The sequence below is a fragment of the Lipotes vexillifer genome, unplaced genomic scaffold (assembly GCF_000442215.2).
Source record: "Lipotes vexillifer unplaced genomic scaffold, Lipotes_vexillifer_v1.1 scaffold86, whole genome shotgun sequence".
Taxonomy (NCBI): domain Eukaryota; kingdom Metazoa; phylum Chordata; class Mammalia; order Artiodactyla; family Lipotidae; genus Lipotes; species Lipotes vexillifer.
Window position 1 is genome coordinate 1871056 of NW_006785406.1, and position 6298 is coordinate 1877353.

A 6298-nucleotide genomic window follows, 5' to 3' on the forward strand; every position below is an offset into this window, starting at 1 on the left:
GCACTGGGAGCACAGAGCCTTCCACGAGGGAAGTCCCTAACCTCTTCTTATATTTAATAATGAATAAGAACATGCAATTAAAAATGGCCATATTCTTTTCCTAGTTTAGTGTATTTGCTTATTATTTTACAATCGCTGTGTTATTGCTTTGATGTCTGTAAAAGCTTTAATTTTGCTACAAACCTTGAAATTAATTTAGAAACAATTTGATGTTCAATTTTTCAGTAAACAAAGAAACAAGCTGGTAAAACTAATCACAATGCATCAGTATGAACATATTTAATGAGTGTGTATGGGTGGAAAAACATATTCTTGCTTCAGATGGTTCTTAAATATTTATAATACCATATTTAAGTATAAGCACACATATCCTGGTACATAATAGGTACTTAGGAAATGTTTGCTGATAAGGGATTAATACACTTTATCAAGCAAATAAGTGCACATTATCATGTCATACCCATACTCTCTAAAAATCATCGGATTTTAAACATTAAAAAAGTATTCTAATGATGTGTTGCATATTTGCTCAAGGCAGTAGGGCACAAAGTCCTCAGACAAATGTGACCTCACATCTGTTTGTTGCACAGCATGTCAATTCTAACCACCTTTTCCAGACCCCCTCCCATTTCTGCACCTGTGAACTTAAACTCCAATATTATTAGAAAGGTTCCATCCTTCCCCCTAGGGAAGCCACAGTTTTCACTTCTTATTTTAGAAAGAATCTCTGTTGGATTAGATGCACTTGTACAATTTTCTCTGGCTTTTCAAAACTTCTTATAAAACTTCTTCCATCATGGGCTCCCAGACCTGAAAAAACCCTCTAAACTCAATTATACTTTCATCTTCCAGTTTGTCCTACTGCTTCTTAGTGGGTCATAACTTTTTTGTTTCCTACATTCATTTTAAGTCTCTCAAATCCATACAATTTTGACTCAGACTTCATTCCAAATGTTTAGTGACCATCCATCAATCCAACTGCATGTTGGTATTTTTAGAGTTAAAAAGGACTTCCTTTATTTAACTAGCACATTGGCCTAACATATGTTCGAACTTGAGGACACAGAAAGCATCACTCCTGCAGGGCGTGTTACCAGGGACCACTACGGACCCTGAGCCAAAAGGGCTCCTGGTGGCTGGGGTAGGGATGGGGTACAATGAGCAGGGCTAGAGCATCTGAGTTCAGCCAGGAAGAGCTTACATCAATTTCTGAAATGTCAATAGAATTTACTCAAGATTCTTACTTTGTTGTGGGGAAGGAGGGTGGTCATGCGACGTGCCACATTATGGAGTACTTGGCTTCTGCCTCTCAGCTTCTCTCCTGAGGACCTTGGGAACACCCACATAAGTGCCAGACAGTGTAGTTCTGTCCTACTCACAGCCTATGTACTAGATGCTGAATTGTCCATCCATTTCTCCCTTTCCCCTTCCCCACAGGCCCACTTTCATTTAGGCACCCATCTCTCCTTCCCCACTCCCCCCACAGCTCACTGCCTCAAGGAAGCTGAACCTCCTTCGGTTCCAGGGCTGCACCTGATTGGCCCAATGGGACTCTCATCCCCTTTGTCAGGAAGTGGGTAGTGAGCCAATGAGGTTTACTGTGACTTCTGGGGAAGGACTTCTTTGATTTCAGGAAGAGCTCCTAGCAGCAGTTGGCTTTCTCTTCCTACAGCTGTTGTTACTCACAGTTGGGAGACCTGCAGCCTGAGGAGGAAGCCAAAGCAGAGGAGCACAGTGATGGAGGGCACAGGAGGTGAAGGCATCCCTGCTTTCTCATCCATAATTTGGGAAGGCAGTCTTTGTCCTTTTCCTACCTCCCTTCCTCCATGAAGAGTGACTTAAAAACTTACCGTAAAATATATGCAACGTAAAATTTTACCACGGTAACTATTTTTTAAAATTTATTTATTTATTTAACATCTTTATTAGAGTATAATTGCTTTACAATGGTGTGTCAGTTTCTGCTTTATAACAAAGTGAATCAGCTATACATATACATATATCCCCATATCCCCTTCCTCTTACGTCTCCCTCCCACCTTCCCTATCCCATCCCTCTCGGTGGTCACAAAGCACCGAGCTGATCTCCCTGTGCTATGCGGCTGCTTCCCACTAGCTATCTATTTTACATTTCGTAGTGTATATATGTGCATGCCACTCTCTCACTTTGTCCCAGCTTACTCTACCTTTCCCCATACCCGTATCCTCAAGTTCATTCTCTAGTAGGTCTGCGTCTTTATTCCCGTCTTGCCCCTAGATTCTTCTGACCATTTTCTTTTATTTTTTAGATTCCATGTATATGTGTTAGCATACATATTTGTTTGTTTTTTTACATATGTGTTTGTTTTTCTCTTTCTGACTTACTTCACTCTGTATGACAGTCTCTAGGTCTGTCCACCTCACTACAAATAACTCAAGTTTTGTTCCTTTTTATGGCTGAGTAATATTCCATTGTATATGTGTGCCACATCTTCTTTATCCATTCATCTGTTGATGGACACTTAGGTTGCTTCCATGTCCTAGCTATTGTAAATAGAGCCACAGTGAACATTGTGGTACATGACTCTTTTTGAATTATGGTTTTCTCAGGGTATATGCCCAGTAGTGGGATTGCTGGGTCGTATGGTAGTTCTATTTTTAGTTTTTTAAGGAACCTCCATACTGTTCTCCATAGTGGCTGTATCAATTTACATTCCCACCAACAGTGCAAGAGGGTTCCCTTTTCTCCCATGCTAACTTTTTTAAGTGTACAATTCAGTGCCATAAAGTTCATTTGCATTGTGGTGAAACCATCACCACTGCTCATCTCCAGAACTTTTTCATCATTCCAAACTGAAACTCTATACATATTAAACATGAAAAGGGACTTTTATATAGTATGTGTGTTTGTATGTATTTATTTATTTTTATTGAAGTATAGTTGATTTACAATGTTGTGTTAGTTTCTGGTGTACAGCAAAGTGATTCAGTTTTATGTCTATCTATCTATCTACCTATATAGATAAATATATAGATATATATAGTCTTTCTCTTTTCCATAATGGTTTATTACAAGATATTGATATCTTGTTCCCTGTGCTATACAGTAGGACCTTGTTGTTTATCTATTTTATATATAGTAGTGTGTATCTGCCAATCCCAAACTCCCAATTTACACCCCCTCCCCTTTTTCCCCTTTGGTAACTATAAGTTTGTTTTCTATGTCTGTGTCTGTTTCTGGATTGTAAATAAATTCATTTGTACCATATTTTAGATTCTACATATAAGTGATATATATTTCTCTTTCTTTGTCTGACTTCACTTAGTATGATAATCTCTAGGTCCATCCATGTTGCTGCAAATGGCATTATTTCATTTTGTTATGCCTGAATAATATTCCATTGTATATATGTACCATATCATCTTTATCCATTCATCTGTCAATGGACACTTAGGGTGCTTCTGTGTCTTGGCTATTGTAAATAGTGCTGCTGTGAACATTGGGGTGCATGTATCTTTTTGAATTAGAGTTTTCTCTGGATATATGCCCAGAAGTGGGATTGCTGGATCATATGGTAACTCTATTTTTAATTTTTTAAAGAACTTCCATACTGTTTTCCATAGCGGCTGCACCAATTTACATTCCCACCAACAGTGTAGGAGGGTTCCTGAAAAGGGACTTTTAATCCCACTGGATTCCAGGGTATAGACTGGGCTCTTGCTTCCTGGAGGAGGAGGTCACAGTGTGTTTGAATGTCATACACAAAGGGGTGTCTCTCTCTGGCTTTTCCTTCCACCCACGTAGCAAGAGGATGAGCTGAGTCAAGGCCCCATCCCTGGAGGAGGCCTGGGCATCTTGGTCCCTCCACTTCTACTTCTATGAGAAAGTACTGAGAGAAGGCTGGTGGTTAGTTGGACCAAAAAAAAAAAAAAAAAAAAAAAAAAAAAAAAAAAAAAACATTTCATTGTTTACCTGAAATTCCACTTTAACTGGACATCCTATATTTTTATTAGCTAAATCTGGCATCCCTAGGTAAGGAGAATGGAACCAATCGATTATGGTGAGTGGAGGCCTTGAAGGAGCCCTGGCAGCAGCAGTGGACCCCAGTGCATGGCAATAAGGATTGAGCAAGAAAATGGCTATCTCGGCAGAGACCAGCACGGAGAGAGGATTGTGGGCCCAGCTGACCCTCTACATCCTCATTCGTGTTGTCAGGATGGGACATAAACTACACCTGAACTTAGATTGTGGGGGGCGGGGATGGGGGAGGAGAACAGAGAGAGAATCCTTAACTGGTGGGTAGTAACCCAAAAAGACCCGGGGGGGGGAACATGAAAGTGACTGAGTTATTCTGCATTGGCAAGATTGAATAGACATGAGAATTTAAGAAATAAGTTCATTTATAATGTAATCAAGTCACATTTTCACATCTAAGTCTGGGAGTGAAAATTTGTTCCTACTACAGATTAAAAAATGGGACTGATGAGAATGTCTCCAAGGTCCCTTCTGCGTTGACAATTCCATAGCTATAGAGGTGAGGCTTGAGGCCCTGAAAGGAAAAGTAAGACACGAGTTAGACAAGAGTGAGAATATTTCAAAACCCCTATTGAGTGCCTGGTTACAGGAGACCCAGCAAATGAGCCTGGGTGGGAAGAGGCTTGAGGAAAATCATAACCATTGTGTGTTTAAGCTGTCCCTGTGTTTTGAGTTTGTTACTTCTTAAACATTTAAAGTTGAGAACTTGCTGGAGTTAATTATTATTAACAGTGAGAGGCAGCTGATTTATGCTGATTAAGCTGATTTAAGAGCTGTTTTCTTAAGAGAACTATGAACGGGCTTTCTAGGGAACCAACTGATGAACAAGCATGTTTTTACAGGGAGAGCCACATAGGACTCTTGACCCAGGAAGTCTGAAAGCTGAGGGAATTGCTGCAGAGTACACCATGTTCAGCTTCCTGCTTAAGCAAGCAGTATGTGCTGCAAGCACAGAGTGTTCCCCCTGCTTTGAGAGAAGGTGAAAGGCTTCATCTGGGGCTTCCTGATCCCTGTAGAGGAGAAAGTTTACCTAGACAGTGGGGAAGACACATACCAGGCAGGAAGTCAGAAGGAAAACCTTCCTAAGAGAGGCGGGGGTTTAGCCAGTTTCAGGAGGCTTGATAGAAAAACAGTAATCAGGGACTTCCCTGGTGGTGCAGTGGTTGAGAATCTACCTGCCAGTGCAGGGGACAGGGGTTCGATCTCTGGTCCAGGAAGATCCTACATGTTGCGGAGCAACTAAGCCTGTGCGCCGCAACTACTGAGCCTGTGCTCTAGAGCCCATGAACCACAACTACTGATCCCACATGCCACAACTACTGAAGCCTGCACACCCTAGAGCCTGCCTGCTGCAACTACTGAGCTCACATGCTGCAACTACTGAAGCCTGCATTTTATAGAGCCTGCGTGCTGCAACTACTGAGCCCATGTGCTGCAGCTACTGAAGTCCATGCACCTAGAGCCCGTGATCTGCAGCAAGAGAAGCCACCACGAGAAGCCCATGTGCTGAAACGAAGAGTAGGCCCCACTCACCACAACCAGAGAAAGCCCGCGCACAGCAACGAAGACATAAAGCAGCCAAAAAAAACAAAAAAGAACAAAAAAACCAATAATCCAGTGGAGGGGCTGGTGGAGGAGAAACATCTCTACCTGGGGCCAAGAAGGCAGTTTTGTGCTCCTGCCCAGCAGTGCTCCACACTTATCTGCAGTCAGACGGCAGGCCAAGCCCTGGCAGGAGCAGGAGTGAGCAAGGCTGTTCCTACCCAGTAAGGAAGAGATGAGTCACAGATGTTGGTGAACAACTCCCTTTGGGGCAACCCTGTGGCCTGACACAGACAGCAAGGGTGAATTGTCATGCTGGAGTATGCAGGCAAGCAGGGCATTGTTGACACCCACCAGTATATATCAGTCCTACTGATCAATACTCATACCTACAGAGTTATATATAAAGGAGTGAGTGAGGCAGAAGAACCCTGCCATGTATATCTTTATTGGCTTTGAAGGCCCTTATAAAATCCATGGAAGGCTAAAGTAGAGGCAGGCAGAGGTCATAATCATGTCACACTGCATTTTAAATGTTGCCACTTGTGAAGAATAACGAGGAGTGAAAACTGAAGTATTGGCTATTCCTGGTATTAAGTAGCAGGCTTTAGTTTTCTAGATTGTGGTTTTTGATACCAGAACTTCTGGCAGAGATTTTGAGTGCTTTGCACTAAATCTGGGAAGATCTGTTTGACAGGAAACACCTACTTAATTGAGAGACTCCACCCAAAATTGGAAAGAG